Here is a 19610-nt window from a genome sequence, read left to right as displayed (position 1 = left end):
GCAAAAGAAGGAAAAGACTGCCCAAAATCATCTTGATTAATTCTGAAGCATCCTAAGGTAATGCTCTGTGTCAGAAATGTAAATATTTTCCTTAGAGGAAAATATTTTTAATCACTCCTAAGATTAATCAGTGGTACTGATTTATCGTTAACAATTTCTTTATTATTTATTAACAGTTTATCAATATTAGAAAAATCTAATCTGTTTTCTCACATTAGTTTTCTTTACTAACTTCACCTACATTGGATTGCAAAATTTGGCCCAGCAAACCATCTTTTCAACACATTTGACCCTCACTGATAAGAACATGATTTTGTTTTAGGGAACCTGGCCTGGCATTTGAGTCTACAGTACTGATTCCCTTCTCTGACACAAATGTTATGTATGAATTTGGGGGTCTTCATTTTTTGGGTCTGATTTTCCTTTTTGTAAAATATGACTTTTGGGAAGAGAGTTCCCCGGCTTCATCCTCCTAATAGCTGGAATTCTTCTTCTAGTATACAGGATGGATGTGATTGTAGCAAGTTTTCATACAATATCTTTATCTAAATATCTCTATTAAATTAAACAGTTCTTTTCCTCTCATGGCAGTTAGTTCTTGGATACTTTACAGACTGCAATTGTCTCCTCTTTCAGTCTGTGTTTTACTGTGCAAGACAAGATTTCCAGCCTTCTGTCATGAGAAAATGCTCCTCTGATCACCTCCATATGCCCCTCCATGTCTCTCTTTTGATGTGAGCTCTTGTGTGCAGTATCCAGATGGGATTTCTCTCTGTTTTGTATAAGAAGTTCCAGTAAGAAATTTTGCAGAAATGCTGGTCCCCTCAAAAAAAAAAAAAAAAAAAAAAAAAAAAAAAAAAAAGGAATCTTTCTGAGCCAGTTCACTTATAAAAATACATAGGAAAGGGACATGTGCTTGTGGTATCCCAACACCATGTCTATCAGTCTGTCCTTTACCCCCAACACACAAGGAAGGTCCAGCTGAACAGCCAGCATTTCTTGGGGCACAGCCTAAATAAAGTACAAAATCAAACAATATGGAAAAAAAATCCAACCCAACCAAAAAACCAAAACCAAACCAAAAGTGCGTGTGAGTTGCTGTATAGCTATTATTTAATAAGAGTGTTAAGCAAGAAAACACTTGAAACCATTTTGTGGTTTGAGCATGGGACACCTTATTTGCATTGCTCTCCTCTCTGTCCTTGTCCCCCTGCCCATGTTCTGCTCTCTTGTAGCTGGACCTGCAGGAACACACTCAGTACAGGCAAAACTGGCCCACCCTAGGGCTGGAGGGAGCAGCCCTTCTGGCATGCTGGCAGTGACAAGGGCCAACACATGAAAGCAGGTGGCTGCTGCCAAGGAGGAGCAGGATGAAGGTGCAGCTGGTGTGAAGTGCTGCCCTTCTGCAGGCCCAGCAGCTGTGCTGGGCTGCCTTGGCTGTGTGAGTCTGCTCTGTGCAGGGGAAACCTGAGGGGATGCATCTCAATGCAGCGGCAGGACAGAATTTGATGGCTCTGGTCTGGAGCAAACTCCAGTCCCTAAGAGACAGGCATGACCCACCTTGCTGCTGGTGTGATGTGGGGCTGGGATAAAGGGGAAATGTTAGGGACAGAAGTTGTCAGATGGGGGCTTTACAGATGGCTGATACTCCTGGGATTGAACTGAGGATATACAAAATGCAACAGCTGTGAGTAACTGCACTCAGTCTTCGTGCAAAACTGTTTCATTGAAAGACGCTGCCTAGTGACTGCTGCTCTGATTTACTTTTTTTCTAAAGTTTATTTTGCACTTACAGTTTGTGAACTGATCTGGCTTAGACTTTAAGATGCTAGCACTGTGTCTCCAGATTGAAGCATTTTGTTGTGTCACTCCTTGTTTCTAGTGCCAAGATCACAGTCAGAAGGGAGTCATCCCATGAAGATTTGTTCATGAAGCTAAGCTAACTTTCATGGATAAAGTTCAAAAAGAAAAGGTCAGTTATACATATGTAATTTTGTTTATGTTTAGTTTTCTGACTTATGAGGAGGAGTCTTTGTGAAAAAATAAAAAAAGAATTTTTGTTTGCTTTTTTGTTATTTGTGGAAAATACTGTATAGAAATAAGGCTTTTCCTGAAGTTTTCTAGCAACAGGCTGGATCCAAACACACTTAAACTTGGAAAAAAAGTGAGATGAATGAGGTGAGGCTCTGGTATATCTAGTCTTTTGTCTTCCTCCTAACTTTAGAGGTACACAAAGTTTCATTTTTGGGAAGATTTAAAGCAGAGCAGAGCTCCAAACTGGCTGCTAGAAGTTTTAGTCTTTTAACAAACATGCCTTTGTATATCTCATTTCTGTTAGCACTCTTCTCTTTGTGTGGTGTTTTTTTTGTGTTGTTTTTTTTTGTTTGTTTGTTTGTTTGTTTTTTGTTTTCTCTTTTTCTAAGCAGTGAGTCTCCCAGGCTGGCTTTAGTACTTTGCAGGATCTTGAGCTAATAGTTTGTCAATGCCTGTGAATATCTCAATTTTTCAGAGAAGCTTGTTGAGTTGGAATTTTGCTGCTTGGAAAGGAAGGCTCAGGTGCATACCAAAAGGTTTCTGCCTTGTGACTGTTTCAGAGTCACTGTAGTCTTTCCTTGATCTGTATAACTATCTCACAAAAGCAACATTGAGATTATGTGTGGCTTGAATTCCTGCATTTTTTTAATATCAAAAATGAATACATTTTGCTTGTCCCTTTTGGTCCAATCCAAAAGGTTCCCATGGGGTTTAGATCAGGCCTGGTGGTGTTTTAGGACAAACCATGTTCTGGCCCATAGAGTTAATGGAATTAACCTGGGAAAGGTTTTAGTCTGCTTTAAAGACTCTAGTTTAAAAATACTTACTTTTAGTAGGGAGGAAATGGGAGTTGTCTGTTTTTTTAGGAGTGCTTTATTACTGTTACCCTCATTCCTAATCAGATTGCTCCTCAGTACTTAGCTTCATCTTTGTGCTGACATTACATAAACATAAAACCCCACTTGGAAACACAGAATAGTATTTTGCTTTCTAGATCCTTCTCTAGATGAAGTTCCTGGGTACCTTGCACTCCCAGGTATCTAATACCAGCAACGCTGTACCACAAGATGAATGTACCTGACCCCAGGTAGAACAAAACTGCATTTTGTCCTTGAATAAAAAATGACTCCTCTGTGGCAGGAGCTTATTATATAAAATATGTTTCTTGGTTCTCTTTTCATGCCATCAACTCTTTCTTCTTCCACTAACAGAATAAAGACTAAAGGTCACAAAAAATGGATACTAAACTGCAGCTGTGAATACAAACACGAACTTTATTTGTGTGACTGCCTCTTTTGCAGAAACCTCTACCCACAAAGTCAAAATTGAGGCCAAAATATCTCAGAAAAGAGCAACTATCTTAAGTCTTGGCCCATTGTTCATCTCTTTTCCAGGCCAGGCAATTCTTTGCTACTGAATTATTTACTGAGAAGGAGAATCAGCTTTATTCATCAGAGGAGCATTAGAATCCAACAGGACTGTGAATACATATTTAAAATGTTTACTAGTGTGTTTGAGGATATTCATTTAAAGCCTTTAGAGACTAGGTTGTTCATTACAACTTCAAATAAGGTTTACACTTACTGTTTTTTAACTTTCCAGATGCTTGTCTTGGCTTTTTGTTCTGCCCTGAATGCATGGCTTTTTTTTTGTTTTGTACTGAAGGTATCAGAAGCAAGATGTTATTTGTGATATGAGATTACCTTATGCAGACATGGTGTGTGGTATTTTATCCTTGAATTTACCCATGTTAGATGATGGAGGGCAGGGGGAATTCCATTAAATTCCACTGAGAGGGGAGGAAATTCCAATTCTCCTTCTGTTTAAGGCTGCAGTGTCATGGTTGCAGTGGCAGTGGAATATTATGCTACAATGCTTGAGAAGCATATAATGGCACTACACTGGATGTCTTGCTCATTAAATCACTCTCACAGATATTCTGCTCCTGGTGCAATCAGAGATAAACAGTGATAATGCTTCCTCATAGCTATTAGCATTTCAAAATCTTACACTTCAAACTGTTCCTTCACATTTCCTCAAGATTTTCAGTCTTCTTTTGGATTACTTCTCAGAATGGAACACAATGAAATATTTATTAAGCTTTCTGGAGGCAGGATTTATTAATAGTGAAAATTCAGTAATGATGCTGTTGTTCTCAACTGATAAGAGGTTTTATGCTTCTGTATGTTATATTTTTAATTTTTGAAAGATGACATAGCTTGCAATGGTTCACTATCAAAAACCTTTCTCTGTCTCCTGAGCTGGCAGAAGACTGAATCCTCTGTGTTTAGGGTTAACAGCCAAATCTCTTGACCTGTGCCTACAAAATCAGCTCTGCTTCTATCAGCTAAGGCAAAACAATTTATGTAGTCTGCTGTTCACATATTTCTCTCAAGGCTGCTTCTGATTTTCAGATCAGACTTCTCTTTTGATGGCTTGCATCTTAATACCAATACTTCACAGAAGTATCTCCATCCCCTCTGCCTGTGCCTCTGCCATTCAGTTCCCTATGTCCCAGTACAGTAGTCCATGATCCGGCACTTCCAGTGGTGCATGATATGACTGAGATTAGGGGTATTACAATTTTGCTGGGGTGGAAATTAGAATGGGTTTTGTAATTGCTGTGATGGTGGGCAGAGCTTCTCTTCCAGGAAAACTTGATCCCTTTCAGAGCCTTTCTGAAATGTTAACCTTAATTTTACATTTTTACCATGCATTTGAAACACCTGTGGCTAAAGGGACACTTTCAGAGATTAGTGATGCAAAGCTAACCCTTCCTGGTGGTCAAAAACTCTTAAGTGTCATCTTAAAGACTCCAGACTGTGGGGCTCAGGGCTCACCATGATGTGGCAGGGATTAAGGAATTTGTGTGAAACATCCTCTGTATAAAAGGATAACACAGTCCTCAAACATATTGATGTTAAATCCTTTGCTTTACATTAGCAATCCTAAGTATATAATTGCATTTCAGTACAAATTGCTTGTTGCCTTTACATACAGTAAGTAAATCCCACATAAAACTCACTGTTCTGAATGTAAAGCATTTTAAGTCAGTGTTTCTAAAATAGCAACTCCCAGTGCTCCATCAGCAGTGTGATCTGAGCAGGCTTCACCTTCCTATAACCTGCAGAGGATGAGAGAGTGGGCAGGGACCTGATCCTTCTCAAATCCACCTGTCTCATCTGGAAGAGAAGAAAACAGCATTATGTGTAATAATATTACAGGGGTACAAATCAAAGCCTGGTCTTTCCTTCTGATTTCTTTTCCCATAAATAACAATAGTTGTCTTCTTGTCCCCAAATTGCCTTCAAAATACACTTTCTTCTAGTGAGAGGCACAGAACCCTTTCAGAAAGCAATTCCAGCAAACCATATGCTGCCTGGTTTTCATTAAAGATACACTCTGATGAAACCCCTCACCTTAAACAAAACTTTTTCTGTCCTGGGTGGGCTGGAAGTCTGTACTTGATGATTGCAATCGGTAAAACACAACCCACTGTGATGTGACCAGGGTTCTAGCACATGCAATCACCATACCTCACTGTCTAGTTTGGGATGGGAAATTAGTTGCTGAAAGGAAATGTTCTGGTGTGCCCCAAAATGAATGATGGGTTATGGGCAAACCTATAGAAAATTTCTTTGAGAAAGATTTTGTTAGAGTAGCTGAACTGTCAGTAAGTAGAATGATGGTGGGGTTTGTTATCTATATGGACTACTTTTATTCCAGCTCCTTGTTCTGTCTTGATGTTTGCTAGTTTGCTGCCTGTCTAACATTAAATTATTTTATCTGAAAACAATAGGGTTAGTTGAAATCCAGAGATCTCTGTGCTCCTCCTCTGCTGTGGAGAGGGGATAAGATATCCCTCAGTAATTACCATTGAAATTGCAAAAGACCAAAGCCTTTACCTCTCATTAAGGTCCAGATCTGTTTTGACTTATTTTTCTCACTTTGTCTAGATTTAATTAGAATTTTAAAGCAAATGCAGCTTTATGGCTGTAATAATCATCCAGGAATAATCTCTGAACCTTGCCATGAGTTTTGCTGCTCCTTATTGAGGAGTACTGCCGCAGTTAAGTCTCCTCTTCCTTGGGCAAACAATTATCTCAGAATGTTTTCACGCCGAGTGTGAGCAGCAGCCAGAAGAGAGCTGCGTTGAGTGCATAGCGACGAGAAATCCCCCGCCTCTGCAGGCTGCTGAGAGCCCGGGGCCGCGCTCATTGCCGGTTCTGACGGGCGCTGCGAGCGCGGCGGGCGCGGCCGCCCACGCCGGAGCTGCGGCCGGAGCGGAGCGCGCAGGGAGCGGCGCTGCGCAGCGGAGCGCTCTGCTCCTCGAGCCGACCGGAGACAAGCTATCACCATAGAAATGAGATAAGGGCTTAGATAATTGCAGACTGAAAGTAAAACTGAACTGGACCGCTCGTGGCTGGAAATTTTAAGTGTACCCTTCTACCTCCAATTTTTAAACTTTTTTAAAATAGTCTTTTACTTTTTTTTTTCCTTCCACCCATTAGCAGAATCTATGAAATGACATAAACAGCCCTTATGTTATCCAGTTGTGACTATTTTGGACCTGGAACTTTTCTGGTGCCTTTCCTTTTTCCTCTTCTGGTTATTATGAAAACTGTATGCAGAGGTAATAAAATTGCTTTGAGAGAATATGAATGTGAATCCCTTTGAACAAAAAAAAAGTCTAGTGGAGTCACATTATTCCTTTTTCTCTAAGAAAAAGTAAAAGAAAATATCTCTGGCTGAGTCCATCTCTGTCCCTACTTGGTCTGACCATGCCTGAGGTTGGGTGGCTCAATTTAGAAGATACTTTTGGCTCTGTGTTAATATCTTTGTTTTCTGTTCCCAGGCATCTGACTGCAGTGTGGAGTAACTGAATAAAAAGTGATATTCTACTACATTAATCTCTGTGTTAATCTTCTCCCTCCTGAGTAGGGCATAAAACCCCAATGAAAGAAGGAAATATTTTCATGTGTCTCACCAAGGCATGGTATAATCTTAAGGATCCCTTTTAGTAGCCAAAAGTGTTTTATGAATTGGCAATCATCAAACAGCCTTTGTTACAAGGGAGAAAGAGCTGGAGAGACAGCCATGCAAACAGCACCAAATGTCTCCTTTGTTGTGGGTATCAAATTTACGGGCCAAGGTCAGGCCTTGCACACTTAGTTTGGATAAAATCCAGTTTTTCATAGAAGTCTGGGATGACCACTGTGTTCTTACACCCAGGAAATGTGCCTGAAGCAGGGCAGAGAGCTTGTGCTGGATGAATTGGTGGAGACTCAACCAATAAGCCAAAGCACTTGCCAGCAGGACTCAGGAATGAAGTCTTTGTCTCTGCTAATAACAGTGTGAGGCCTGTGTGCCTGACAGGTACATAGTACATACAAAGGGACACAATCTTGCATCTTCTGTCTCTGCTAGACTAAGCATATTCTGGCTAAAAACAGGCACAGGAGGCCTTTACTGCTCACCAGATCTGTGGTCCTGCTGCTGGAGGCAACTGCCATTCCTCTTCCCAAAGTGTCTTTGCTTGAAAGTTAATTATTGAAAATGTTTCCTCCCATTTCTTCAGTTGTGGCTTTTTTTCCGGAACCTGTGTCCTTGGGTGACTTAAAGACTTCCCATTTCTAGCCTTAAGACATTCATGGGCAATTTATAACCCTTCGACTAAATCAGGTAGATGACACAAAATCCTAACTACAAAAATGCTTTATGCTATTAACATTAAAAATTTCTATGTGTTGAATAATTGCATATTGAAAGTAAATAACAATTTAAGCTCAGTCTGAATGCCAGTCCACCTTGAGATGAAACATAAAACTTTTCCAGAAGATTGCCTGAACTGAGTCTTTCTTTAAATACCATCTTTCTCAATTTCTAATGCTACTGGTTCAAAATTGCTGCTTGTTCTTGCTATCCAATTTCACAACATCACTTCAGTCTGATGCCTTTCCTGCACCTAGAGGATTGCTAGGGGACTCTTTTACTTTTTTTTTTTTGTGACTTTTCAGAACAACTAGAGAAGTAACAAGCCCAAAGAAAAAAGGTAATTCTACAGTTTGGTCACCTAAGGTACCTACAGTATTACAAAGTTTAATACAAATAGATCTTTAAACTTGAAGAAGCAATGTTTGACAGGCAGGTGAGATGTTTCAAAGAAGACTGGCTCCATGTGAAGAATAAAGAATGGGTGTTCCTTTGGAACACAGTGTGGCTGGAAACATACAGCTCTCCCAAAATCTGAATCATCCTGTGGATGTGATGATGTCCAGAGGATATTGAAACAGACAGGAAGAAGAAAAGTCAAACAATAAAGGCAGAATGAAAGAAAAATGAACACTAAGATTAATATTTCAGCAGTCTATTTAAAACCATGTTATTAAAGCGCTCGAGGCATTAAATTTGCTGGTCTGACTAGTGTGGGAAATAATTTTATTTTAAACATTGTGCAGTCTTGGAGAACTTGCAGAAGTTTTCAACCAAAGTAATGCATTATGCATCTGAATTGGACAGAAAAAAAGTGTAAATCCTACATATAATAAAAATTGATGGAAGCATAAAAATGCCTGGAATTTAAAAATAAATTATGAAGAGCATTCAAGGAGATTAAATCATGTAAAGAAAGAACAGTGGAGACAAAGCAAACTTTACAAAAAAGAACAACTGGGAATTTAATCACAAGATTGCTCAAAGATGTTTAGGATTCAGTTTTCCCACTGGCTAAAGATAATCCAAAAAGTAAAAGCTAAATCATCTACTTGCAGGAAACTAGAAACAGGGCCAATGTCTGCATAATTCCAGTCCTCACTGCTACTGATAAACAGCAAGGTACATATTGTGGCTTCCAAAGAGGACTGTGGATGCTGATGTCCTTTGCACCAGACTGCCTGCTGTGGGAGAGAAGAGCCTGCTGGAGGGATTAGCTACAGTCTGCTCCACAGCCCAGCAGAAATAGATTTCCCACTTTTCTCATTCCCAAGGTGAGAGGACATAGGAGTGGCAATTAATAAAATGCATGCTGATCCACCTTTTTCAAAATGCTTATTTATACTACAGTGGGGGTGGGAGCAGAGATCTGATATATTCATCAAACATGAGAAATAAAAGGTGTTAGAAATATCATCCTGCAGGTGCTACAAACTGGTTCTTAGTCCTGAACAAAAAGGAATTTATCTCCATCTTCTTTAAGATTTGGTATTTGGGAACAGTATGATTTCACTTCTCTAGGCTCCTTTAGATGCTGTGTGACTAAGTATATTCCATTATGGTTTATTATGTGACTCCTCAACAGAAACCCTTCATTCTTTCCCATTTCTCTCCCTCCTTTTCTTTCCCCAAACTGCCAAGGGAAGCTGTTGCCTGGGTTCTGTGTGTCTGGGCAAGCTTTCTCAAGGAGAGCTGGAAACAGAGTCACAATCTCAGTTGTGATGTGCTATAATGAGGCGTTTTCAGGTTTTCCAATTGCCACTTCTGTTCCTTTGCTGGCCAGATGGCCCATTTGAAACCATCTCATCCGAGTTATAGCTCCTTGCTATCAGCACTTGCTTTCTGCCTGAACTTCCAAATACAGCCCTAGAGTGATATCCAACCTTTAATTTCTGAACACGGTATAGTTATTATTCACCTTGCAGTTTGTTCTCTGATGCAGGATTTCTTTTACAGTGTCTGAGTCTTTTTTGAGCCTTCCTTAAGGAATTCTTCAAAGCATTTTTCTAATATTTAAATTTTTAAAAAATTTCTTTCTTTTTCAGGGAACTTTTTTTCACAACTTTGTTAAGATCTGATTGTGCAACAAAACTTTAGCAGTCATAATCACTGTGGTACTGAAGTCTTTGTAGCCCAATTGAAATTAAGCTTGAACTGGAGACAGTTTGGGTTGAACACCCCCGTGTTCACTTCATTAATGAGTGCCCTCTGAAAAGTCCTCTGAAAAGGACTTACTTCCTTCAGTGCCATGGTGGACCAGGTTGTCCCTTGTTTGATCAACCCACATAAAGCCAAGGGGATTTGCAGTCATGATGGGTTGGTTTCTGGCTGGGACAGCTCTCTTCCCTGATCCCCATGATCCTTTCTACCTCAGCCACGGGGGAGCTCCGTCCCTCCCCACATACCTGAGTCTCCTCTTGGGAGGAGATGAAATGATTGCAAGGAGAGGTGACAGTATTTCCTCACAGGGCATGGAGATGGCATGAACCTGGGGACCAGGACAGTAGGATAAACCCATCTCATGCTGAAGCTATGGCTTAAGTTCAATAATCAGTATTTTCCATGTGCTTAATATCTTTTGTTAGAATAGAACATGCAAACACATTGGTATTTGGATTACTGACTTTGAGATTTTGTTTCCTTTCATGAAATGAAATTATTTTATTTCATAAAATGAAAGGAAATCTTGCGATTTCAATGAGTATTGATTTGGCAAGGTTTGGCCCATTTCATTGCAAAAAAATAACATCCCGCTGCCCAAAGAGTGCTCCCTCCACACCTTTCTGCTCAGCACCACCCATGTGCTAGGCAAAAAAGCAAAAAGCTGCTTTTACTGCTCTGCTTAGGATTAGGCTTGAAAACCAGGGCTCCAGGACACTGCAATTACAAAAGGCATGCCACGGGAAAACAGCACTGCCCCAGCATTGCTCTCTCCACATCTTTCTGCTTTGCACCACCCATGTGTTTGGCACCTCAGCAAAAGGCTGCAGTGCTCTTACATCTCCCTTTCATGTCTTTAGCCATCTTTTTTGTCTAACTTGTGCTAATTGCTTTAATGATCCAAAGACTTGGGACAATGTGTATGTCTGGGACACACCAGAGTGTGGCTTTTGACTATTCCTCTGATGTATAGTTGCCTGCAGAAATTGCAGCAAGGATTATGACTTCTGAGAACTGTAGAGTGTGAGAGGTTAGAGGTAATCTTGGCACTTGCAAAGAAATCTACATTGCAGTTCAAACTGAGCCAAGAATCCCCTTTTGCCAGCCCTTATGCAACCTCTGTTTTCACCTGAAAAGCTCCAGATCTAAAAATATCAGAGAGGAGAATGTCAGTGTGGGATTACATAGTGACTTGAATGTTAAAAATATATACAGGGTGATTTTGAGCATTTCTGAAAATGCCTGACATGTACCATCTTAAATGCCTGTTTACCCTTTTGCAAGTTGGAATTTCTCCTGTGGTAGATCACTGGGGCCTGGGTCAAAGCTTAAACAGGAAAGACATCAAACAGTGAAAATGCCAAAGCAGGTTTGCTGAGTAGAAAGTTGCTATCTCTGCATATATGGGCTGTAAGGTTTTACACAGCCAGTAGTAGATGGTCCATCTCAAATGTTTATCAATATGTCTTTTTGATCCACATACATAAATACCCATGTGTTTAGTATTTGGGACCTGCATCTCTAACCCTTCTCTGGGAGGCTTATTTTGTGACACTGAATATTTTCTGTACTATCTATGTTCACTTCGATGTTTCAGGGCAGAAAATCATCCAGGATACTTTTCCCCTAGTTTATGAACTTTTTTTGCCTTCAGGCATTGATAATTTATAAAAGGAGGTTTGAGTGGAACTTGTGAAAAAATGGCAAATATTTTGCCAGAGATTGCAGGGCTAGACTGTTTCAAGTCCCAGACACAATTTGTTACAGGGAACAAGTACACATCATGTATGTTTACAGTAGGATTAAATCTAAAACAAATGCACTGAAATTAGATAACATAAAAGTGATGAAAAGGTCTTCATGCCCAAAATTCTACAAATATATCTGCTGTTTATGTTGTGGTTATGTATTTTAGCAAATAAGAAAAAGCTTGTGGAATATTTGGATCATGAAAGAGTAAAAAAATACTAGGTAACTATAACTTCATGTATCAAGAAATACTTATGCTTTTAAAAGACCTTGAGAGCTATTGTTGATTATGAAAACATCAGTTGCTGTCCAGAAGAACAGTATTGGAAACACTGATTCAGTAAAATGTGCAACATAAACCCCTCAGAGTAATAAACAATGTAATAAAAACTGCCAGTGCCATAATTGTTTAAAAGGTACCTTCAAACCTGAAGCTGTGACCATACAGTTAGAATAATGACTGAAGATGTGAGAAATTTATGCTGGTTCCTGTCCTTGGCTGTGGATTTTCCATGTGACCAATGGTCTGTCTCTGTGAGTGCTGGCTCAGAGCTCCAGCTGAACTGCTGCTTCCTGAGGTTACCATCTGTCAACCAAGGCTTTTTATTTCACACTTGCACGAGGTTAATAGTATCAGCTTCAATTAAAAAGATCAGACCTTATGTATTTTTTATTTTGCATGTGTGACAAGTGCACGCAGCTTCACTGGCAAACAGGACTTTGTCAAGTACTGACAGCTTGACTGGTTCCCAAAATGGGGATAATATTCCTTTCTCTCTTTGTACTGAGGATAGTAGCCACATTATACTGGAGACAAGTGGTTTTGGGTGGTTCTGGATAAAGGTTTATTTTCCTACTGAAGTAGTACTTAGTCATGCAAGATATTTTCTAGCTTGAGTTCAGCTTGCCATTAGTCACTGCTCCGTGCAGTTCACTGGGTTTGTGCCTGTGGCCACATCTCCCTGACCAGAGGCAAAATGCGCCGTGGCGGCAGCAGGCGAAGCTCTCCCTCAGCTCTGCCTTTGCAGGGTGTTCCCACTGAACGTCCAGCCCTGGCTCTCTGCTGGTTCTACTGCACATGAGACAGAGGCACAGTTGTTAGAAAGTTATTGAAGAGGAATTACTGTGAAGGGGATACTCAAGTTTAAATTACATGTGTACCTGCAGGTGCTGCTGGGGAAAAATATTGCCTCTGACAGAGATGTAGCTGGGTTTGATCACAGGAAAAAGCATTCCAACAACTCAAACGGCCTGTTCTCTTAACTTGTTAATTGACTGGTAAAGATGTGTTAAAACATTTGGTATATTCTTTCTCCAGCTGTGGATGATACCTAAAAAAAAATTAAAATCCTATTTGTCTCAGCATTTTCCCCAAAAAGTTATTGCCATTAACATTTCCATGGCATTTGCAATAACTAAAAATAAGGTAGGAGTTCACTTACATATATTATAAATTAATTTGTAGCCAGTGAGAATCAGCTCAGCAGATTCTGTTGTGCAAGAGTAATAATATGAGCAGAAGTTTTTAATTTCCACTTCAGGACCTTGTGGATGTAGATAAAGGCTGTGTTGATTCTTTGAGGTTTTTTTGTGTGTTTCTGACTCATTGTCACTTCAAGCTGTCTGACAGAAATGCAAATCTTGGCACCTGTTAAACATAAGAAGTAGCAAACTGGATTTCCATCAAAATAAGTAGTCCAATGACTTTTCCTGATAACCTCTGCTGAGACAGACATGGCAATGTTAAGAAGGCTTCCACCAGTTGTACAAGCATCCCATGAGAGGGAGAGAGCTCAGGCAAAGTTACTGACCTCAGCAACAACAGATTTATTAGGCTCTTGCCATATCATATATGAGAGTGAAGTAGGAGGTTGCTTTAGGCTTTCCTAGTAGGAGGATGCTTTTTGAGAGCCTGTACACGAGACACCTTCCAGCTCCTCACTCTGATGTGAGAGTTTTGCTGGTGATCTTCACTGCAGAGTCTGGGTTTGTCACTCCCTCCCTCCATTTGGACAGCATGCTGTATGTTGTCTTCTTTTCCCACGTGTGGAAGAAGGGTACGAAAGCAACCAGTACAAGGTCTCAGAGCCCTGTTCAAACCTGGTGATTCAGGCTAAAAGCAAGTGCAATATTCCCTCTGTCAGGTCTCCCCATGGAACAGGAGCCTGTGTGGGAGATGGTCTAAGGGGTGTGTTGGAGAAGGGGCAAGGTAAGAGACAGGGAGGGGAAATGTTTAAGTATGCTGGTTCATTGTGCTTGAGAAGCAGCTCTGCCTGGCTGAAAGCAGTGAGCTACAGAGTGAGGAGCTGTGAACAGGTGAAGTCTAGACTAGCTGAGCTCACACGTGTGAGGTCAGTTGTTATTTAAACATACAGTAGTAGCGGCCTTTATCAGGACAAAATAGTTAGAACCTGAAGGAAGTTGGAGATAGGAGGCTTTCTGCAGAGATCTTGTGTTGTGGAGGCCCTTCAGGAATTTCCTCCATACCTTAGGGCTGTACAGCTTTTGGTGCCAGAGCAGAGGCTGCTGGTGAACCAGGAATGGCTCCTGGGGCTGAAGAGGCTCCTCTCACCAGACTGGTGGCCATCTACTTCAAGCATTTCCACGCTGCAAGACTCAGAACCTAAAATTATGAGTACAGTGTTATTTTAAGAGGGGTTATGAAATGAAAAAAATGAATTTAGTTGGTGGATCTCTTAACTATTGAGGTGAAAGGGTTGTGAAATTAATATTATAGTTTGAGAAGGAAATATTGTATGTCATTCTGCTTATCTACACTGCTAGTGGTAATTTTTTTTTTAATAGTGATTGGCAAGTTAGTTACTTGTCTTTTTAAAGTGGAGTCTCTGGATAGAGGCTTCAGCCAGTGTTTTAGAAGCAAACAAACTTCTGATTTACCTCCAGATAAGTCTCAGTGGAAGGACTACATGTGGCTGAATAAGATGAATGTAAACAGAGAAACACATGTGAATTTGTAGGTCATTTTACTGCAAGCAAGTTTTTGTTGATGCTGATGTGATTAAAGAGAAGCGATCCTACTTAATTTTTTAAACTAAAAAAAAAAGTATAGCCAGTAGGGAACTGTATTGTGTTTTGCTGGACACTTCTCTTTCCCGTGAACATTGAAACCAAGAACCCCCCAGCCATTTACAGGTGAATTTCACTGCCCTTCAGGAAACCCAGTTTTGTGAGCCAAGAAGTAGTGCTCTAGTGTTGCTTGTGGTCTCTTTAGCTGGTTACAAATTTCAGCAGTGAGTTAGTGTGGCAGTGGGTCAGCCTGCAGGAAGCAGGTCAGGGATGCTCAGTGCTCTGTCTGCAGGACCCTGTTTCAGAGAGAAGTGCACAGAAAGCAAGAGGGATGAGAAGTCTTGCTGGGAACCACTCTGTCACTGGTCCATGCTCGCAGGGTGAAGTGCATGCTTTGGGTGAAATTGGTATTGGGAGAAGCAGGGGACAACTTCATTCATCCACCTATCAGTGAAGTAAGAGTGGAGCCCTGAAAATGCAGCAGGCACATATGCAGTCTCCTTCATCCCTGCTTGAAGATTACAGATTTATTTTTTTGGAAGAGTCTTTATCAAGTTTAAGTACTGTTGTGAATGCAAACACAGGCAGTAATTTAGGATCTTGAATGCCCTTTTCAAATGGCAGCAAATTACTGTAACATTTATTGCACAAACAACAGGGGAGATACAGTAAGATTCAAACACCAGCCTTTAGTCCAGAACACCCCATGTCTTCTTCCAAAACACTTGTAAGGTGTAGAAAACTGGAGAAAGGGAAAGCATCGGTCTTGACCCAATACCCTTTGCTGAATTTCCACTATTGTCTAATGCTTTCCCAGAAATGAATCATCGCTTCCTTGAGGCTCTTCTACTCCAGTGAACTCATAGTATTAGTTAGGCCTGATATGATGGAAAGGTCCAGGCAATTGGCACTGAGCCAGGGCAGTTCCTCACAAAAGCTGTCATGATCCTGTCTGTTGTAATGGGACACCACTTATTTTCTTTGGATACACTTTTTAGGCAAGATGAAATGTAAGCAGGTATAGTTTTAGATGGTGTAAGTTTAAAACTGATTAAAAACCTACTTTCACTTGCTCTGCTTGTAGCCTAAGATATTACTTATTTTTTCCATAAGACGAGCTCTGGGCAAAAACTATCTATGATTGTGACTCAAAATCTGGAGACTAAACAATTACTTCAGTAAAGATTTCAATGTGGCATTTGACACACCACAAATTGCCTGGCATATATAATCCTATTAACTGGAGTGGAGGGATGAGATCCTTTTATGCTTAGAATCAACAAACACTGCACACTAAACACTGCTTATCTCAGACACTAAATAGGCACCGAGAACTGAGGCTGGTGGTTGGCTCCTTGACTCACCAGAGCAAATACAGATAATACCCCGTGTTCTGAAAATACCAGAATGAAATCATGCTGGCTGTTTTTTCCAGAATATCTCTAAAACCTGTTTGTTTGTTTTTCCTTGCATAACTTCTGGCTTGCTTGCTTTCACTTAATTCTCATTAAAATTTTCTTCATGTTTGTCCTGGGGTGACCTTATGATGGTTGTATTCCCAATCCTCTGTTCTGTTAATGCTGGGTATTAAGTTGTGCACCGTTAAGGCAGGTTCTCAGAGTGAAGGGGGCAGAAGAAGCACATTGTTTGTTTGCAGAAGCTGCACTCATTCCTGCACATCCCTGCTCCTGGACTGTGTTGTCTGCAGCGTGGATAGGGGGACAGAGCTCTCCTATGCTTGTAGTTAGTTTTTAGCTAGCTGAGGCTAGAAGTTTTTTGGAACTGTTCAGCTATTGCTCGGTTTGAGAGCACCAGGACTATTGTCCAGGGGCTCTCTGAGCTGCTCTGCGGAGGACACACCCACGAACAGAACTCTTTCTTTCTCTCTCTCTCTCTCCAGTCCACAAAATTTGCATTTACCATCTCTTTAGAACAATGGGAGGTTTCATTGTTTAATATTACTCTTTTTTTTTTTTTTCCATGTTTGTGAGTAGTTTGCTTGTTAAATAAACAGTTTTCTCCACTTCTTTTGAAGGAGATTTTTCTCCCAGACAGGTGGAGGAAAGGGCTGCTGAATTTTGACCTTTAGGGAATCATCCCTTTGGAAGTTCCCTTCCAAATTTGTCCCAACCAGGACAACGTTGCAGTATTAGCAACCTTATGTCACTTGCTAAATTCATGCCAAAATTACTACTTCCATGTTTTTCACCTCTTAAGTGGAGAACCTGCTTAGAGATGAGCTCTGACATGCTACAGAAAACAATATTTCTGTTAAAAAATGCTGTAGTAAACAAACACCAGCACATTTACAACATCAAGCTTACAGAATGTGAGGAATAACAACTGAGAGTGACCTTTGCAATCTTTCCTCTGTGCCACTGTGCACATTTGCTGTGATGCAGTCTTCAATTAATTTTGTGTTCACATAGTCCTTTTCTCAAAACATGATAATATGCATTTAATAAGGATTTTTATGCATAATCTTCTAGGGATTTAAAAGTGATAATTTTTGTAACTGCATGTTTATCTTCCATTTTGTCTAAGGACAAGGACACTTGGCACCAGTGCAAAGCTGTCTATATTTGGATAGGCCCTAGAAGGAGATGGCACCTCTCTCCTTCAGTTGTTGCTTCTGACCTCATCTCACTTCTATACCAGTGGGATGCAATTTTTTGCAATTGTTCCCTGCCTTCATCAAATTTCTCATCTTGCTGTTTTACAATTGATATTTGCAGGTTTCAGAAGCTGAAATGAGCTGCTGGACTCATTTTTATCAATGTGCTCCTGTGAAGAGCAAAGTTAATCAGCTGGTGTTCAAGTCAATCAGCTAGGCTGACTTCAAGTCAATCAACAGGCTGTTGCCTTTTCTACGTTAAGAGAACTCTGAACCCAATAAATCAAAGCAAAGCAAATACTGTAAATAATTTAGGTGATACACGTGGTTTTTATTCTAGTGGCAAATAGTACCTACATCACCGGGAAATACACTGAGAGTCATAAAACCTTAATTCAGTCTGGAAGGGACCTCCAGAGGTCATCCACTCCAATACAACCCTCACTTCAAAAGAGGTCTGACTAGATAAGGCTGTCCAGAGTTATGTCCAATCACCATCCTGAGTGCAGTGAAGCCTATAGATTGCCTCAGAACATCTGGGACATCCCAGATTTGCTGCAGTGTTGCCGGTGACTGTTTGCTTTAATGGCATGAAACAGGATGCCTGGATGAGCTTCTGAATAGATAGAGGAACAAAACGCAGTTAAATGTAAGAAAAACTACACTGCAGTTTGTTCTTGGAGAAAAAGGCAAGAATAAACGCTGAACAAATTAAAATTGTGAGGATGTAAAACAGGGGGGTGTTGATAGATGCTCTGAGTTCTCAAGCGCTGAGCTGGCAGAATGTAAAAGTTAACTCCGTAGGTTACAAATTTTTGCCAAGGAATTTCAAATCCTTCCTGGAAAACTTGCCTTTAAGCTGCTGCTGCGAGCTGTGGGCATTTATTCTGGAGAGAACCCACAGTGTTTCTAATGCGTTTTGTTGCATGTGGTGTGCATCTGCCGTGGTGTGATGTAATGTAACATGGCATGTGGTGTTATAAATAGAATGATGAGATCTTGCAAAAACCTGCCTGGCAGGCAAACTCCCTATCTTTCCTTTTGAAAGGCTTCCTGAGCTCTCCACTACACCTCCCTCTCTTGTTAAGTACCTTCCAGCCCAGCACCTTCCTGCTCGGGTTCCCAGGGAGAAGTTGGGATGGAATGGGTTTTTCTCCCAAATTCCTTTTGCTTGTCAGCAACACAGCAAAGACTTCATGGGGGCAGTGTCTTGCTGCTCTCATTTGCTGTCTCTCCTTTCATCTGTGTCTATGCATTTCTAATTTGCTCGGTGCTATGGGCAAGATGCTAATTTTAGCAACCTTGTGTAATTACTCTGAAGTCACTGGGGTTAATGCATGTGTTCAGTATAGCTCCAATCAGAATCTGGCCTTATGTTGTCTTAATATTTTATTTTTAGCTTTTTTTTTTCCCCTCCCTGCTGCCAGTAAATGAAATCTCTGTGGCTTTAGTAGTAACACTAATGTTAGAATAACATTCAGACATGATTTAAAATAGGCCAGGGAGTGAGAGTTACCAACAGGACAACATGGGAGCAATTTCCTGATCTTTCTGGCAGGGATGCTGCTCTGCAATTTTATGGTCCCCAGCTTGCTCTCTGGAAGAGTGATGTGTTACTATATTTATACCAATCTGTTAAGAATATTGCTTTACCAGCATTTATTTCTAGAATTATTTGGGTTTCCAGGCAAGCTTCTCCTCTGACTGCTTAACCAAGAATAGTTTGTTTTAGCAGCATCTTGTATAAGAGTTGAAGGTTGTCTCAGTTGCCTGATAATAGCCATTAGTCTAAAGCCTCAGCTGTAAAACTGAACTTATCAGGACTCCCTCTTCTTATATGTTTCATGCTCCAGTGTGTGACAAAATACACAGAAAGGGATTTAAATATATTTTTCACTAGCAATTTTTAGGTTTTTGTCTTCATTTTTTGTATAGATTGAAATGATATTTCTGAAACTCTGTTGATAGAAGCATTAGATATTTGGGATTTTTTTTTTTTTTCACAGAAAGGGTTGTCAAGCATGGAACAGGCAGCCCATGGATGTGGTAGAGTCACTATTCCTGGAACTGTTCAAAAGAAGTGTTGATTTGGCACTTGAGCCATGGTTTAATTGTGATCATGGTGGTGATGCTGGGTTGGCAGTTGGACTTGGTGATCTTTTCCAACTCCAATGATTTATATTCAGGCATATAAATACTTTAACATGGTGTGATTTCCTGTTGCAAAGCTTGTTGCTTCTGTTGAGTAAAATCCAAAGATATTGTGATACCTCCTGTGAAGTCTTAAATGGTTTTGAGGCACCAGTTGTCAAGT

The 19610-nt window shown here is 40.4% G+C and overlaps 1 protein-coding gene across 3 annotated transcripts in view; it reads left to right on the top strand.

Moving 5' to 3' along the window:
• Nucleotides 1–19610, top strand: part of LOC128789538 (protein TUNAR) — a 161809-nt gene that overhangs the window by 22358 nt on the left and 119841 nt on the right. For 2 of the 3 annotated variants that reach the window (XM_053945638.1, XM_053945644.1), the window contains exon 2: nucleotides 1883–1972. The exons of the other annotated variant lie outside the window; for it this stretch is intronic. The gene's annotated coding sequence lies outside the window, so the exon portion shown is untranslated. The remainder of the gene's footprint in view (nucleotides 1–1882; nucleotides 1973–19610) is intronic. 3 annotated transcript variants of the gene reach the window in all.

Source organism: Vidua chalybeata, chromosome 6 (genome assembly GCF_026979565.1).
Source record: "Vidua chalybeata isolate OUT-0048 chromosome 6, bVidCha1 merged haplotype, whole genome shotgun sequence".
NCBI lineage: Eukaryota > Metazoa > Chordata > Aves > Passeriformes > Viduidae > Vidua > Vidua chalybeata.
This window is presented reverse-complemented; position numbering and strand designations above follow the sequence as displayed.